Below are 17,309 nucleotides of genomic sequence, written 5' to 3'. Positions count from 1 at the left end.
TTCTCAGGCAGTGGGAATTAAAACCACATTTCCAATTTCTCTGAAAAACTGCTGGAAAGGTGCAAGAGGAAAATCTTTCCTCTTTCGATAAGTGGACTGATATGCAGCTAAGAATGCAAATCTTGTGGCCAGAGGAAAAGGAATTTGAACACTTTGATTGTTTTGCATCATAGTTATGTCACTTCCCTCATAACTGTAAAGAGTTTTGCCAGGAGCAATACATGGAAAATGAAGATTTTTCCCAAGACAAAATTCATATTTTAGTTCATAAAGTTTTACATTTTTAAACTTGTGAACACTAAAAATGCAGCAATTGAAGCTCCTTCCAAAAGTTCACAATCTGTCTTTATCCATGTATATTTTTCCTGCCACTTTACAGTGGCTTCTACAAATAACTGAATATATTTGTACTGTAGTTATTATTAATTTAGCTGTCTGGCTATTAATTAGATTTACATTCAGAGTGTGATGGTTTTGAAATATTTGTCCAGAGAGAATGTTATGGCAAGACCTGAAATATAAATTTAATTTTTACATTTGTTAAGGAAACCAAAGGACACCACACCTCTCTTTTAACCTCCTCTTGATCCCAGTAATATAACCATTACTAAACTGGATAAGAATATCTGCCAAACACTGTAATGCTTCTTAATAGTGTGTCACAAGCCAGGAAGAGAACAGCACTAACACAACTAGAAAAGCAGTTGGAGGTAACCTACTATGCTTCTGCTGCATGCTTCCCACTTCCTATACTATTTGAAAATCTGCTTATGGAACAGGAAAATCTTTTGTTCATGAAGGTAGTTGCAGTAATTTTAGAAAGTCACTGGGGGTTTTGTGTATGATATGAAGGGTGGGATTAACTTTTCACTAAAAATAAATATTAAGAAATATAAATCTATAATCTAGCCTAGTTTTTTAGGCTGTTTCAACAATGAAAATAATTTTCAGACAGATTTCTGACTGTATTGCCCATTTAAATTTGGCATATCCCATTTATTTTTCAGGCATGACTCTCAGTAATACTGGCTCCCACATTCTTGTCCATACTTAACATCCATATACCAATAGTCTTTCAGTAATAAAGGAGTCAAAAGAGCAGGAAGTGTATGCCAATGTGTATGCCAAACTCTGTGAAATCATTTACTGACAGTAATGACATAACCCAAGCCCTGTGTGTATGCTGATGTAGAAGGTGCTAAGTCTAATAAAATAAAACAGAAAGATAGAGGGGAAAATTAATATGGAAGGAAAATGAGTACCTAGGGATTCCACAGATCTGTGCACAAGTAGCACCACAGTGAAAAGGATAAGATAGCTCAGCCTTTGACAGTGAACTGACAGTTACTTTTCTTATTTTGTAAAAGGTAATATAATTTACTTTCTATTTTTTACCCCTAGCTTTTAAATTCTTTAAAACTGTAGTCATAGAATCATAGAATATGCTGAGTTGGAAGGGATCCAACAGGATCATTAAGGCTAGCTCCTGGACCTGTGCAGGATACCTCAAGAGTCACACCATGTGCCTGAGAGCATTGTCCAAACACTTCTTGAACTCTCTTAGGCTTGGTGCTGTTACCATTTCCCTGGGGATCCTGTTCCAGTGCCCAACCACCCTCTGAGTGAAAAACCTTTTCCTGATATCCAACCTAAGTCTCCCCCAACTCAGCTTCATGACATTTCCTCAAGTCTTGTCACTGGTCATGAGAGTGAAGAGTTCAGTGTCTGTCCCTCTGCTTCCCCTCCAAAGGAAGTTGTAACTGCAATGAGGTCTCCCCTCAGTCTCCTCCAGGCTGAACAGACCAAGTGACCTCAGCCGCTCCTCATACGGCTTCCCCTCCAGATCCTTGTGGCCCTCCCTTGGACACTCTCTCATAGTTTAATGTCTTTTTTATGTTGTGGTTCCTAAAACTGCCCCCAGCCCTTGAGGTGAGGCCACCCCAGTGCAGAGCAGAGCGGGACAATCCCCTCCCTTGCCTGGCTAGTGATGCTGTGCCTGATGCCCCCCAGGACACGGTTGGCTCTCCTGGCTGCCAGGGCACTGCTGTCATGCTTAACCTGATATTGACCAGGACCCCCAGGTCCCTTTCTGCAGCACTTCTCTCCAGCATCTCATCCCCCAGTCTATAGACACAATCAGAGTTTCCCTGTCCCAAGTTCAGAATCCAGCACTTGCCCTTGTTACATTTATTATGTTTGGTGATTGCCAACCATACTGTAAAGAATTTTATTTTAGTCAGAATGAATGATGTGAATAATGCCACAGTCTAAATATTCCTATGACTCTTTACTCGCACTCTCCCTCAATTATGAGATTAATTTTGTTCATCTGTATCTTGACTTTAAAAATACACATTTCTAAAAGTTCCCTTTAAAATTATGAAATTTAACTTATTTCTTCTTAGGCTATACAGAGAGAGATGGATACAAAGATAAAATATCTGATCTTTAGGCTGTAAAACATCATTATGAGCTGTATAATGTATGGTGTAAAAATAAATCCATCTTGCTACATTCAGACACTAAGGTTATTTTAAATGTATTTCAAGTGGTTTTCTTTTTATCTTAGCCTTTCTGCTTTAGCTTCTTCACATCTATTGCTGATTTTATACCTACAAAATGGATTAGAAGGAATGATAAAAAAATGCAAACATATGCAAAATACTCCTCTGGAAAATACCAAATACTGCAAGATAACCTCTAGCCCTATACATGAATCTGAAAACATGAACAATAGCTAAAAGCTAAGAGCTTTCTCAAATGACAGGTATCTCACCAAAGCCAGAGTATTCCCTAGTCAATAGGGAGTCTGGAGAACAAACTGAAATTTTATTATCTGGACAGCAGTAATCATTTAGCAAATAGCAGCATTTGATTTCTAAAGTAACCTGGGATTCAGAGACATTTTCTATATGTTTGGCACTGTCCAAGTACATATTCCTAACCTTACTCTTTCCACTATTTTAAGCTTTCCCCAGTGATTTCACAGGTGCATCAAACTATAAGTGTCATTTAGGATTTGATGTAAAAAAGGCATGACTGTGCCTGAGCTTTTATTTTGTTAAGCACCAGAATGGTTAAATTATGATCTGGTTTCACCATCTTTAAAATGGTTTTTATCATAAATTCTAGAGCTAAGAAATCAAAAATTGGGCTAGAGAAAATAGGAACATTAGGGAGGAGCAAGTAGTACAAAGAAACAGCTGTGCAGAAATAGAGTCAAATAAAAGCCAAACTTGGAATGCAGTAACAATAATTGATTTTACAGCTGAAATTTACTGCATCCTTGCTTAAAATATTTTCCTCAGTTTATTCCAGGATTTATTTCCCAATGACTTAATAGGCATTCCCACTGCATTGTATTTCTGCCAGCAAAAGTATTGTACAATACGTCTTATATGTCTCTGTAAGTGTATTGCTGAATACAGAGTTGCGGATATGTAAAGATTTAGGGTAAGAGTAGTACCAACACACGTGCTATTATTCTTATGTACTCACCTGTAGTAAGCAAAAGCCATTGGCTATCATAAGGAAAACCTAACATTTACAGGGAAGAACAAAAGGCACTGCTGTGCACATCCATATTGAGAAAGTAAAACTGGATGAAGAAGTCAAAATTTGTTGGTGTTATGAAAAAAAAAAAACCACTATGGGGCTGTTTAAATGGATATGACTGTGTTGTTCAACTGGTAAGCCAGGAATCACATCTCCAAAACACAGTAAATAGAATATAATGTAGCCTAGGTAAAATACAAATATTCCTTAACTGAACAAGAGTTACAGTAATACTAAAAATTAATTCTGTTAAGGCAGGTAGGTACTGCAAAAAATTAAAAAAGGTGTCTGTCAAAACACAGGAAAGAAATAAAGAACATAAAAGTAGGACAAGGCTTAGTTGTAGGTGCCAGCCCACACTGAATGATAACAATTACTGGGAAAAAAAAGAGAGGAGTTCCTCTGAACGAAAGATACAATGATTTTTGTTCAGAGCAAGCAAAAAATCAGCAATGTAAAAAAGAATCACATACTCTACTTGATATAAATATAATATGTATCTATTCAACAATTCTCTTAGTAGCCTCAAAATAATAATCATTAAGGCAGGGGTGAGGCTGACTGGCATAGCATCAGGGATAGCCCAGATGGGAAAGATGTGGAGTTGCAGTGTTGTTGCAGTGCCGCGCTCCCCTTGGCACACCTTTTGCATCCCCAGGGTCCCTGGAGCTGTAGGCTTTGTGGCTCCCTGAACCCTAAGCCGCACTCTAGTCCTCACTTTTCTGACTGTTAATTGTTATCCTTATCCAGTTTTCCATTATGTATTTCCGAAATAATGAAATTAATAATTTAATTTTTAGATCAGTGCCTGGCTTTTTTTATGATTTGGGGAGTTTATATTTCCCTCATCTTTGCTTTTATTATTTGTATGTAAAAAATGAGGAAAGAGCTGTGAGCAAAATTAATTAAGAGCAGACTCTTAATCCATATAACTCTTTGGAGAGATCAAAAACACTGGTAAGGCAGACACTGGTACTTGTTCAGCTGTATCTGCTGTAAATAAACATGAAACAATTTCCCATCTTTTGTTTCCATGTCACACGCTCTTCTGGGGAATTTTGAGGTATTTGAGTGGAGTTTCATATCTTTCCATCAAAATTCAGAAGAAATAAGGGTGCACAGAGTTAGAGGAAAAGTAAATTTCATGACTGGGTTCAAGAGATTATGAGAATTAATAAGAGAAAATCAGAAACCCCCCAACAAAACACTGAAAAATCCTAAAAATTCTTCTGTCAAGGGAGATATTTGTTTTTTCCCTGAAGCCTTTATATCTTTGGTTTTTTAATTCTTAGCATTCCAGGTAGCAAGGTGATTTTTTTAAGAAAATATAGCAAGATTTTGGCACTTGCTTAAAGATTTGATGCTATACCACACCCTAATGAAGATTAATGTGGACAAAGTGCCAAAGGGCAGCTGAAATTGCAAGAAGAATATAATTTGTTCTATCAATCATCAGTTTATGTCAGTAAATATGTGTGACGTGGTATATAGATCTTGAAATTTGTCACATGCTTTAATACTGTTGTTCGTTCTTTGGGCTAATCAGTATATTTCACATACTTCTTGTTGATGCCAGCAACTACTTTTAAAAATGACTTCCAGGTAATGATACTAGCCTCTAGTCTGGAAGTTACTTTAAACTCCAATGGTTTGATTCAGATACTTGTTACAGCTTTGTATCACTGACTTCACCTGTCAGTTGGTCTTGCAAACATCTCTTGAATATCCTGTTTCTATATGCTCTGAAAGTGAGAAACTGTTGGGAATCAACTCTGTAAAATAATTTAAAAGTAGTAGTGTATTGTAACCTCTGGACTCTGCCTAGCAGGCTGCTGCAGCCTGAAAGCTCAGTGAGGATTTCCTAGGGCCATGCGATTAATCGCATCCCAGAGTCCATTTCGGACAGCCCCACGATCTGGCTCCAGCAGCCAGCAGCGTTACAACACAGTGGATGGTAAAGAAGGTAGAGAAGGGTCTCTCATGAGGGTTTGAGATGGCTTTAATCACAGTTTGTCCCTGCGATGTTCAGAGGTGGAGAGACTGCGTGGTCTGAGTGCGGGCTGGTTTTGTCAGGGTCCCAGGGGCGGTCCCTGGGCGGGGTTGGGGTACAGGAACCAATAGGGAGAAACCAAGGGAGTGGCCAAGGCTAGAGAGGGAACCAGGGGAACATGTGAAATAACAAAAACCAATGGATTAACAGATCCCCACAGCAGTGAGTGTTTTTATAGACTCAAAAGTATGAGCTTTAGGAGGAAACATAGAAAGTAATTCTTTTTATTTCATGCATCTTTTCCGTTAGCATTTTAAATGTCAGTGTTTGAATGGAAATGGGGTATAGTACTTCTATGTTGTCAGCAGTCCCTCACTACAATTATATAGTCAGAGAACGAGAAAAAAGGCTGTTGAAAGACAGGCTTTATAAGCAATCCAGAAAGTCAGGGATATACCCTTTTTTTGAATCTATATATCCTCCTAGGATTTCCTTCCAACTCTCTGGGTCGTCACTGGATGATATTAATTATTGTATTATTTCACCAGTAATATAGTAGTTTGTTTCTCAGAATAAACACTACATTTGTGAAATATATAAAGCAACCTGAAGGAAGATCAAAAGCTCTTTTTCTCTAATCCTGCAAATTGTTCTTTGGCCACTAAATGAGAATGGTGGCATTTAAATTCCAATATTTAATTTCTAAGCATCTACCTTTTTTTTTTTTTTTTTTTTTTTTTTTGCTTTAGGGTCAAATTATATCTGTGCATGTGAATCCTAAGATCCTAAGGCTGTCCACAGAGTAATGAGCTGCCTGTACAGGGTGGTTGGGAAAGCTCCAACTTTTGGTGAAACAGCAGGTGAATCAAGTCATTACAGAAAATCCTGGGGTACTTTGCCTGGTGGCTGCTGTGCTTAATTTAGACTATCCAGAGGGGATAACTGTAAAGCAAATAATTTTAAAATTCTTACCCTTATTCCTTTGTGTGCTCTTTTCCAGGTTCATAGCATGTTAACTGAACTTGGAATTCAGCTTCTTTTGACTAACCTCTTTAAAAAGCTGCAAATTGTCAAGTCATTTCAAAATATTTATTGATATAGGCATAGCAGCAGTACAATAAAACTGTAAAAGAAAGCTATTGAAATGAATGACTGTGCAGATTTGTACTTTCTAAATGTCTTGGATGAAAGCTACAGTCTGGCTGAGAGGAGTTCAGAGCCAATATTCAGAGACACAGTCTCCTTGAATCACCACAACACTTGGAGCACTATAGCCTCCTCCTGAGTTTGAACTGATAACCATAAATATTATGAATTCATCAATTTAAAAAAATATACAAAAAAAGTTTCTAATTGAAATAAAAAGATAAAAAATTAGCAAAAGGTCATTACATTTGTTTTCCAAAAGCATTCTAAAAGCACAATCCTTCAGTGTACTGCTTTTCAAAATTATTTGAATTATTATTTCAAAGGAAGATTGAAGAGTTTGATGTGACTCTGTTGCAGACATGAATTACAGCTGTACCAGGTTTTGAGTGAGCACTCTCCTGTTACTGTGTTTGCATTTGTCTGTGTATGGCCAACAATGTGTCTAGATATGGCAAGGATATTGTTTTGTATTTTGTTTTCTCAACTGTGGAAGAAACAGTGAGGAGTTACAGGAAGAATAGTGCGAATATATGAATTTTCAAGTGATAATTTCACCTCCATCCTTATTAAAAGATAAAGCACAGTTCAGCATTTGACCATATCCCCAGATGTACAAGTAACCCTTGATTTCAAGTACACATAGTTGCCTATTTGAGGAAAAGTCCTTTCAGTGTGAGAGGCTGAGAAGTGAAAAATGCAGTGACCCTGATGCCCTCTGTATAAAGGCTACATTTCAAGCAAGATACTTCCTACCATCCAGTCATCTCAAGTCTCCTCCTTTTTTACTTCTCACATGTCTGTTTTCTCCTGTACACTTCATGGCCTTACACATGCCAGGCAAGTCACTCTTTTATTCCAACTCTAATTTGACAGATCATCCAGCCATGTTTTGGAAAAACCAGAGTTCCACATCCCTGCTTTTTCTGATTTTCTATAATATGTAATTCACTTGCATCACATTTCTGTGTCCTAAACAGTTTTTAATTTAAATATTTTCTTCCATATTTCTATCAGCCTCTTCTTCCATATCCTGCTAGATGTCTGTCCGTATACCTAAGTCTCAAATGTTTAAGGTACATCCATTTCACTTTTTCATCATCAGAGTTATAAAAAATAGAAATAAAATATTTCAGAATCATATACCTTTTATAGTAATAATTATTATTAATAATAATATATTATTAAGGCTAATATTTAGCCTTCTTATTTCTTTTTCCTCAAGTATTTATGTTCTAAAGATATGTTCTGCATTTCCACTTTTAATAATTTCTTTCACTAGAACTGTAGTCTTTTTGTTGGTCACATCACAACCATTACCCATTAGTCTGTCTTCCCACCCTCCAGCTTTATCTTTGCTAGTAGATTAAAGGGTACTGGGAGACAGACCTAGGCATAGGGACATTCTTGAGCACTGAGACTCTCTTTTGTTTATACTTACATTTTTATAATAATTCTTGCCCAGATTCCATCCAGCCCAAATAGGACTGTATTAGGAAATTTCAGGGCACTGAAATTAAGTTAAGATGATCCATGAACATAATATTAAATCCACTGGTTAATTTGGATAAGACTACCCTCTTGTAGAAAGTATTTGACTCAGGAAGATCCTAATCCACAAAACAAAAATCAACACTTATTCGTATGACACGGTTTGTTGGTCTCATTGCAAAAGCTTAATCCTAGACACATTTAATTTATAGGCATATATAGTCTCACATCTCTTCTCACTGCTATTCATTCTGAAAACTGCCTATATAGGTCCTACCCATATAGTTCATCCTATCAAACCTACCAATTCTTCTGTGTAGTTGTCGCCCAGTACTTACTTACTTACTTTTTCCTCATTAGACACATAAATCTCTCCTTACATAAATCTAACTTTCCTTCTTTTTATATTGCTTCACACATTGAGAGATTCTCTTCCCAGCTGCTCTACTTTACCCTGTTCGCTGCTGTGAATAACCACTTCCCCTGAGTGGAGCTTGGAAGACACTTTGTTGTCAAAATGCATTCATCACTTCACACATTGCTTCCTTATTGCCTATAATACCATTTGATGGTATTATGGTGATTAATACTGATTTGAATTTCCTGTCCTATTTGACTTTCCTTTTTCCTTGCCATGAACCTGTCACAAGTGACGTAGAATACTTCCACAGGGGCAACTCTGTGCTACAGAGGTACTTCTAGTGTTTACAGAGTCTCTATACTTGAAGTGATACACCACAGATTTGAGTGTAATGCTGACATGCCTGAAGTTTGTTTTTCTTTCATGATGGAATAGATATGGTATAAACCAGGGCATCCTATGAGCACCCTTCCTGCAGGGAGGACACAAGATCCTCACACAACCAGTGCTCTGTGCACACATGCATGGTGTGTGTGCCTCGGACAGGCAACTTTAGCCAGGCAAATTCATTGCTGGTAAAGATATCCTGAGTATAGTTCTGAACTGTAAGTCATCACAACAAATCAAACCTTGGTCCTTTCTTCTGTGCATGGCATCTGTTTCTTATATAGTCAGCTCATAGGTATCGGCTCAATAGCAGGAATCAGCTCATATGATTTTGCATTCCAGGTAGAAAATGTAAATATAATAAGAACTATAAGTTAATTAAAATTTATATAAACCTATGCATGCACAGCTTTTCTTCATTATCCATGACAAAACATGAGAAATAAAGAACTGAATTTTGGGATCAAGTCAAGGTCCATTCTTACCTTGTTTCCAGCAACAGAAGGTGAGGCAAGATTATGTGAACACCATAAATATCTCTTGGTTCTAAGATCTCCTAGTTTCCAAAGTTTTTTGAATTAGGGTCTTCCTGAATCAAGGACCATGTCCGGTACTAAGCAGTCTCCAATAGATTTTTCTCTCATAAATGCTTTCAGAGTCTTTTCAGCTTGTGCTTCCACAGTATTCTGTGGACAAAGCCTTTGTTAACTATCCAAAGGTGACCAGGGATTCTTCTTTAGACCTCCAGCCAAAGACAAGTCACTGTGACTTTGAAAGAAACACTAATGAAATCACAGGATTTAGAAGCTGTAGTTTAGTTTTATTAAGTAGCATACCAAAACCCCATCTTCTGGTGCAGACACAGTACAGAAGTACATTGTACCCACTACATTGCAGGCTGAAGTCTAAAGCAAAAAGTGTCTGTCCTCACAGATTTCCGGGAGAGTAAGGGAACAAAGACAGAGAAATAATTTGTTGACATAAGGTAGAGAAGGGGAGAAAAACTAGAAGGATGGGTGTGCAAGACTAGATTATGAATATTTTGATGATTTTACATATATTCATAGATGATTTACTGTGTCAGTGGGCCTTTTTTGATTTAAACAAAGATAAGACATCATCAAATGGAGAAAGCTTTCTGATTTTATTAGTGCATAGAAGTCTAGGGCAGGTAATTATGCTTAAAAGCATAGCACATAACTCATAGTATTGACATGAAAAAATTCCAGCCTAGAAAGTAAAAATAAGAGTAGAAAATAAGAGTTTAAAAGTCTCCTGTTAGCTGTAAAGTGAAACCAGAAAGTAACCTGTGTAAGAATGTGGTGCACTGCCACAATTTATTGATCTTCAGTGATATCCAGGCCTTGGAGCCAAAATAAGGGAAAATGCCAGTTAATGCAGTGGTTGGCCAGAGTGCCTCCTGAGAGAGGCTGTGGCTCAAGCAGTGGAAAAGGTATCTGATGGTAATGACTAGCAGGAGCATCTAATGAAATGAGGTATATAACAAAGAGTAGCTTGAAGAATAAGGATCCATAGAGAGAAGTGAGTGACAGCTCCAGAGCAGAGCAAGGAGCAGTCAGAAGAATGAGAAGCTATTAGAGAGGAAGCAAGTCACACCACAGGAAGACCTGACAGTCCTGAACTGTGAGTAGAATAGAAAGCAACTAGCCATCCTAGCCATGTGATGCACTTAATAGCAACACTGAAAAAATAATGTAAAAACTGAAACTTTCTATTATTCTCTACTGCTTTTTTTTCTTTTCCTCATTTAAATTCATTCACCACTTCCCATGGGCAGGCAGATGTTCAGCCATCCCCAGGAGAGTAGGAGTCCCCAGGAGAGTAGGACTCCATCACATGTAACCTTTATTTGGGCAGACAAATGCCATGACTCTGAATGTTCCAGTTTCCTTCTTCCCCCAGCTTTATACACTGAACATGATGTCATATGCTGTGGGATATCCCTGCGGTCATTTGGGATCACCTGTCCAGAATGATGTGCCTCCTCTCAGCTTCTTGTGTCCTATCCCCCCCCCGCCCCCCCCCCCCCCCCCCCCCACTTGCTCACTGGTGGAACAGAATGAAAAGCAGAAAAGACCTTTTACTCTCCCCAACAATAGCTAAAATATCCCTGAATTTTCAGCACTGTTTCCAGCACAAATACAAAACATAGCTCCATATTAGCTACTCTGAAGAAAATTAACTCTCTCTCATGCAAAACCAGCACAGGATAACAGCTCCAGCCACTGTTTTCGTAATGGCCTCTTAATGTTTCAACCTAACCCTTATCACAACCAGTGTCTTCTTCACAGAAAAGTTACGGCAGACCTACAACTACCACAGATGTCTTTCTGGGGTGTAACATCCCCTAGGCACATCATTGTGATTGCACCATAGAGGTCTTCCCTTTGAAAAATCATTCATTTCTTAACTCTAACTGTAATAAGCTTGAAGGATTCGCTATCATCTCTCCATTAGAAAGAATGCATGTCGAAGCATTCATGCACATAGTGGATCATTACCCGGTGATAAAAACAGTCTCTGTTAACACTCAGGACTCATACATCATACAAATTGAATTATTTCTAAGGGTTAAAAAGAACAAAGCTATGAAGCTTTGACCTGTGGATCGATAAGGAACTTACATCTCCAGCAATGTGTGGCTCTTAATCAAAACCATAGCTGTTCATTTATACCAAAATAAAAGGTCATTGATGCACTTTCAGAGAAAAGATTGACAACTTCCCAAAACACCTTCATTCTCTGATCCTTAAAATCTTTTAATGAGCAAGAAATGTACAAGAGGAAGTCCTGACTGAAAAATACAATAAGAACTTAAATAAAAGACAGCAGATATGAAACTGCAAATAAACCTTTCAGTCCTTTGGCTGACAAAGCTGACATGAGCAGAAACCTTTGTATCCATGTTCTCTTTAAGAGCAGTGACAGTCTGAACTCATCTGGTGACTCTACTAGGAGCTAAATTTTAGTACAACTGACATCTCATCAATCTTTAGGTAAAAACAATTAAAAAACACTTAACGTTTAAAGTAATGCATTTCTGAACAAATGTTGTTGTTCTACACAGCATTAATCTGGTTCTGTGTGAAACCAGATTTTATTTTTCATTCTATCAGTAAATGTCAGAATAATAACCACAATATTTGTACGGCCTTGACATAATTGCAATATCTGTAACATAAGTTTTTATGAAAGTTATGCAGCAATGTTAGTAATGAGTTTCAGATTTATTCTGTTAAGAAATTTATAAAAAATAACCTGCCTTCATGTAAACAAATTAGTGTAGTTAGCCAGTTTTACTGTGACAACTTTGTCAAACTAAGAGTTAAATAAAACTTCATTAATTGTGGAGTAAAATTTGAAAAGTGATAAAAGGCATTCAATTTCCATAAGAACTAAACATACAAAATATCAGTGGTAAAAGTAGTGTATCATATTTTGGTCATGCTCTATTGTACAACAGTCAGCATCAACAGGGAATTTTAAAAGTGGTAAAAAGTTCTGGCCATAAGCATATCATTTCTAATACATGCAGAGGTTTTTTTTAATAACAATGAAACATGCATGAATATATTAACATAATACACCTTTTAACATGTAAAATTTAATCCTCAGATTTTTTGTCTTATGAGAAATAAGAACATAGATTTTAAATGAGCACAGGTTTCAGTGACTCTGAAGGGGAAGGATTAAATAACAATAGCAACAAATGAAATTTTAAAAAAAAGATGATGAAAAGGGAAACTATGAAATACAAAAAAAAAGGACTAGAAAAAGATTAGAGAAAGTAGGAGAAGAAGGATTGAAAGGAGAGTAATACAAATGCCATACACTGATATATGTAACATGAGGAACAGACAGGAGGACTTGGGACTCTGTGAAGACAGAGGACTACGACCTCATGAGGATGAAAAGTGAGTGTTGGAATATGTCACAGGACTGAAGTGGTGCAGTGGATGGATATGTGCTCTTTGGGAAAGACAGAGTGAGAAGGCAAGGAGAGGGTGTTGTTAGAGAGCAGCTGGAATGTGTGGAGCTCTGCCTGGGTGTTCTAGTTTAATGCTGATGGGCTGGTCAGCCCCATAGAGCCACTCCCTCACTCTTCCCTCATGGGATGAGGAAGAGAACTGGAAGGACAAAACTGTGAACACTTGTGTGTTCCTATAAGGACAGTTTAATAGGTAAAGCAACTGCCACATGCACAAGCAAAGCAAAACAAGGAATTAATTCACCACTTCCCATTAGCAGGCAGGTGAACAGCCATCTCCAGGAAAGCAAGCAATCTCACATTCACAGGCCTAGGCCCATGTTCTGGAAGGATAACACAGACGGAAAGAAACATTTCTGAAAGAAAGATTTTTGGAAGTATCAATAAAAGGCTATCAGCAAGGAATCCATTTCTGATGAATATTCTATCATGGCAGACAGTACATCAAGTGGGCAACAGGGAAATACTATGGCATGGGGGATTCAAAGAGAGCAAGAGGAAAAGCTTCTTCTGTAGGTGAGTAGTAGAGCAGTGAAGCAGGTTGCATAGCTGTGTGAAAGTGGAAGTTTCTGGAGGTTTTCAAACTGAGCTAGACACAGCCATGAACATACCTGAACTGGTATAGTGTCAGTCCATCTTACAGTGGAAAATAAGACTAGAGGATTTACAAACATCCCTTCTAACAGGTGTTTCTATAATTCTATGTATCCTCCATGATGAGGACAAGCATTTTCAAACCCATAGGTCTGTAAACCTCCTTTTCTACCTGCTGCTATTTTGAAATACCAAATCCAATCCCTTATGTGATATTCATGAGTCAGATAGCAATGCCTAGACATGACATGTCATTTCATCTTTAGAGAATACAAAATAAATTCTTTTGTTAAGCTGATAAGAAATAAATTACAAGGAACATTACAGCTCAGGAAAACATTGGCCTGTTTTTTCTTAAGAAAAACCAACCAAATACACAAAAAACTTACCAAGTTCCACCACAACCAAATAAACCAAGGCTTAGAGCAACATTCAAAAAAATTATGTAGATTTTGTAAAGTTTTTCAGTGACATATAGCATTTCTAAGGAATTAAAAATACCTTTGATATATTCAAGCCACATCTTTTGATTTTCTATTTTCCTTCTTAATATATATTGCTTGTAAAAATTGCATTCTGCTTCCTGGTAAAGAATATGTTACATTATTTTGATGGATTAAAATGCAAATTATGTTTAAGTGAACATTGTATTTCATTGTATTTCATATTAGAGAAAAAGTTTTGCTCAACCTGATACTCTATCTTTTAAAATATTTTTTCCAGAAGTTTAAAGAAATACGTTGGTTTCCTTTTCATTATTTCCTTAGAAACTTTATGTAATTTCTTTTCAAGAGGAATACTTTCTCTCTTGACATGCTACGAAGGAAATAAATTAAAATCACTATGTTTAGACACTTGTGAGGGTGACAAAGACCACACTGGCATCATTAGATTAACCCTGTTTTATACATGTGTATATCAGTTTTCTACATAGCAGGATGAAAGTTTTATTTTAATCAAGAATTTTATTGTTTCATACTCTAGAAGAAATATTGAAGAAGCATCATGCAAGACATGCCAGAAGACTCACATCTTAAAAGAATTATCAAAAATACTGAATTTTGGCCTGACAAGATATACTTTATCCAGAAAAAATATGCCTCAAGTAAATAGTTTGGCTATTATTGAATTTCAGTGGAAGATGAATACAGCATCTTCCAGAAAATTTGGAATGTAGCTCCATGAATTCACAGTATGTATTCCTGTGGTAGAAATGTAGTTTATTCTCTTGGGACCAGTATTTTCAATGACAGGTACTTTGAATTTGTTGTGGATAATTATTAGAATTGTGTTTCTGGTTTGAGCTTTACAATAAGACATTTCATGCAACTTATTAAAAATTCACTGCTTTGTCCGGTTTTTTTTAATTGATCAGATCACAAGAGCTTTCACAAAAAGAGCCTAACAATAAGTCAGAAATGTATGAAACTAAACCAATTTTTTACTTTCCTGAAGGCTCCAACTTTCCACATACAAAACAAGATGTACAGTTAAAAGAGGGTGAAATATTTGCTTGTGTAAAATAAAAAGAAAATTAAGCCCAAGGATTATTGCACTGAAATCAGTCATAGAATCCCATGTAGCAAGACTGGTAGACTGTGTTCTGAGTTTTGGCCCCCTTATCGCTACTTTAGTACTTCTTTTCCCTCACTGAGCCAACAAAATAGCTGGTTGTATTTGTAGGCATTTTCTTCATCATTTATTTTTGTTTTCTACTTTCGGATTTACCTCATGACCTTTAAAACTGAACAGTTATAGGGATGTAAAATCCATCTCATAGGGCCACTACATTTTTTGTGAGTTATATAAATTCCAGATAGTTCAGACATTAATAAATAAATAAATTATTGGTTGCTAATTTTGAACCATTTCTGCAAAACACATGTAGCACTCAGTTTGATTCCCTGCATGCAGTTCAGTCAGTGCTGTGTAATACTTCATATTCCTCTAATGCTCATATAAAATGGGAATATAAACACAAAGGAAGACTTGATGCACAATTAATTAGCAGAGTAAGGTGTTTTGCTTTCAATTTGTCCTTCTTAGTAAATTGTGATATGGCATCAATTTTTTTTTTTTACCTTATCAATAGTCAGCACACCTGTTTTTTCCTGAAAAGAAAATTTTCTCCCAAAGTCATTTTAGGAATGGCACCAGTACAGGAAGAAAAAATATCCTACAGTAAAGATCAAGGACATAAAATTTGTGTTCATATTCAAAGATGTGTTCTGAGAAGTATGTTCATTGTAAGTTTGTGCTCCATGGCTTCCTCATTGAAGAAAACAGGGACACCACATAAAATGTTGCCCTGTCATAGCCTGTATTTAAACCTGCAAAATTAATTCATCTCACAGCTTCCTCTTGTCTACTTGTTGGGGAGTAATTCCAGCTCTCTCCAGAAGAGAAGAAAGGAAATTTTCAGGACATATTCCAGCTGTATTTATGTAAAAACAGAAGAACAGAAAAATATACTCTTTTCTTATTAGGATGGCAAATTAGAAGGCAGTAAAACAGGGTGGAAATTTTCTGTCATGCCTGATCCTTGAGCAGTGCAGGTATGTACCAGGGTCACAAAACCTCATTTTTAGCATAAAAAGTAGCTGTTAATATGATCTAATTCAGTAGAGTAACCAAATCACTGAAATAAGAACCATGTGCACAATTATTTATCCATTTTAATTTGTCCTTTTTAACTCCTAAATTTACTTTTAATAACAAAAGGTGAAAACAGAGGCTTTTGATGTAGTCGGTAAAGCTGAGTTCTTTGGCCACAACAATTCACGCAAAACCAAAGTCTGAGCTGCTGTATGTAAAGAGTGTTGTGGCTTTCTTTTGGAAAGGAACAGCCTATAGATACATCTGACATGGAAAACCCTCTCACACATCTCATATCTGACAGTCCTGTATGGTCGATGCTGAGACAGTAGCATGACACAGACTACCATTAAGCTCTAATCCTGACATAAATCTGAGTTCACTGTATTACAGCCAAACACTCACAGACCAGAAAAAAAATGAAGTTCCTTTAAAATTCTTACCTTCTTTTATCAGACCACCTCCTAGTTTTCTATCACTGACTATTTTAGCCTCAGTAAGACAGACCTTATGTGACAATAAAAAGTCTGACAGTGTCTTATAGGACAATCTTTATACATCCATCAGTCTCTCTGTTCATTGGTAATATTCTGAGCATGTCTGCCACCCTCCAAGAAATCCAGGTCTCTTAGACTTATTTCATGTACTAATTTTCTGTAATACTTCACTATGTGGTACAACTCTCTGTGGCAAAGCAGCAGTAAGTATTCACATTAATCCCTTCTGATTATTCTCTGGGTATGTATTTATGATTGCTTCTTTCAGCTGACAGAAAAGAAAGGGATTTCATTAACATAGTTTAAATTACAGCTCCATCATGTCACGAAAACCCACCATCAAACAGATAGTTTACATAGCAATATCATTCTTTTCTGTACAAAGTTTGTTAAAGGCAGTTAATCAAGCCAAAATAAGTAAAATATTAGCAGAATGGAGAAGGCTAAAATCCTTTATTTGTTCTTAAACATGTATGAAGAGGTCATAAAACAAAGCAAGACTATCAATGTCTCATACAGTCATTTGGCAGGAAATTCTGTGAGCTGCTTAAAATATTGTCCTTGTGAATTACTTGTGGCATTTTTCAAAATGGTCCTTTTCTGTTCTCATTTTCTACACCTATCAATTGACCGCTTCAAGGAAAGGCATTTTTTATTGCTATACTCATCCAAGAAAAAGGGGAA

The sequence above is a fragment of the Corvus brachyrhynchos genome, unplaced genomic scaffold, assembly GCF_000691975.1.
Source record: "Corvus brachyrhynchos isolate BGI_N302 unplaced genomic scaffold, ASM69197v1 scaffold142, whole genome shotgun sequence".
Lineage (NCBI taxonomy): Eukaryota > Metazoa > Chordata > Aves > Passeriformes > Corvidae > Corvus > Corvus brachyrhynchos.
Note: the sequence above shows the minus strand (reverse complement) of the source record.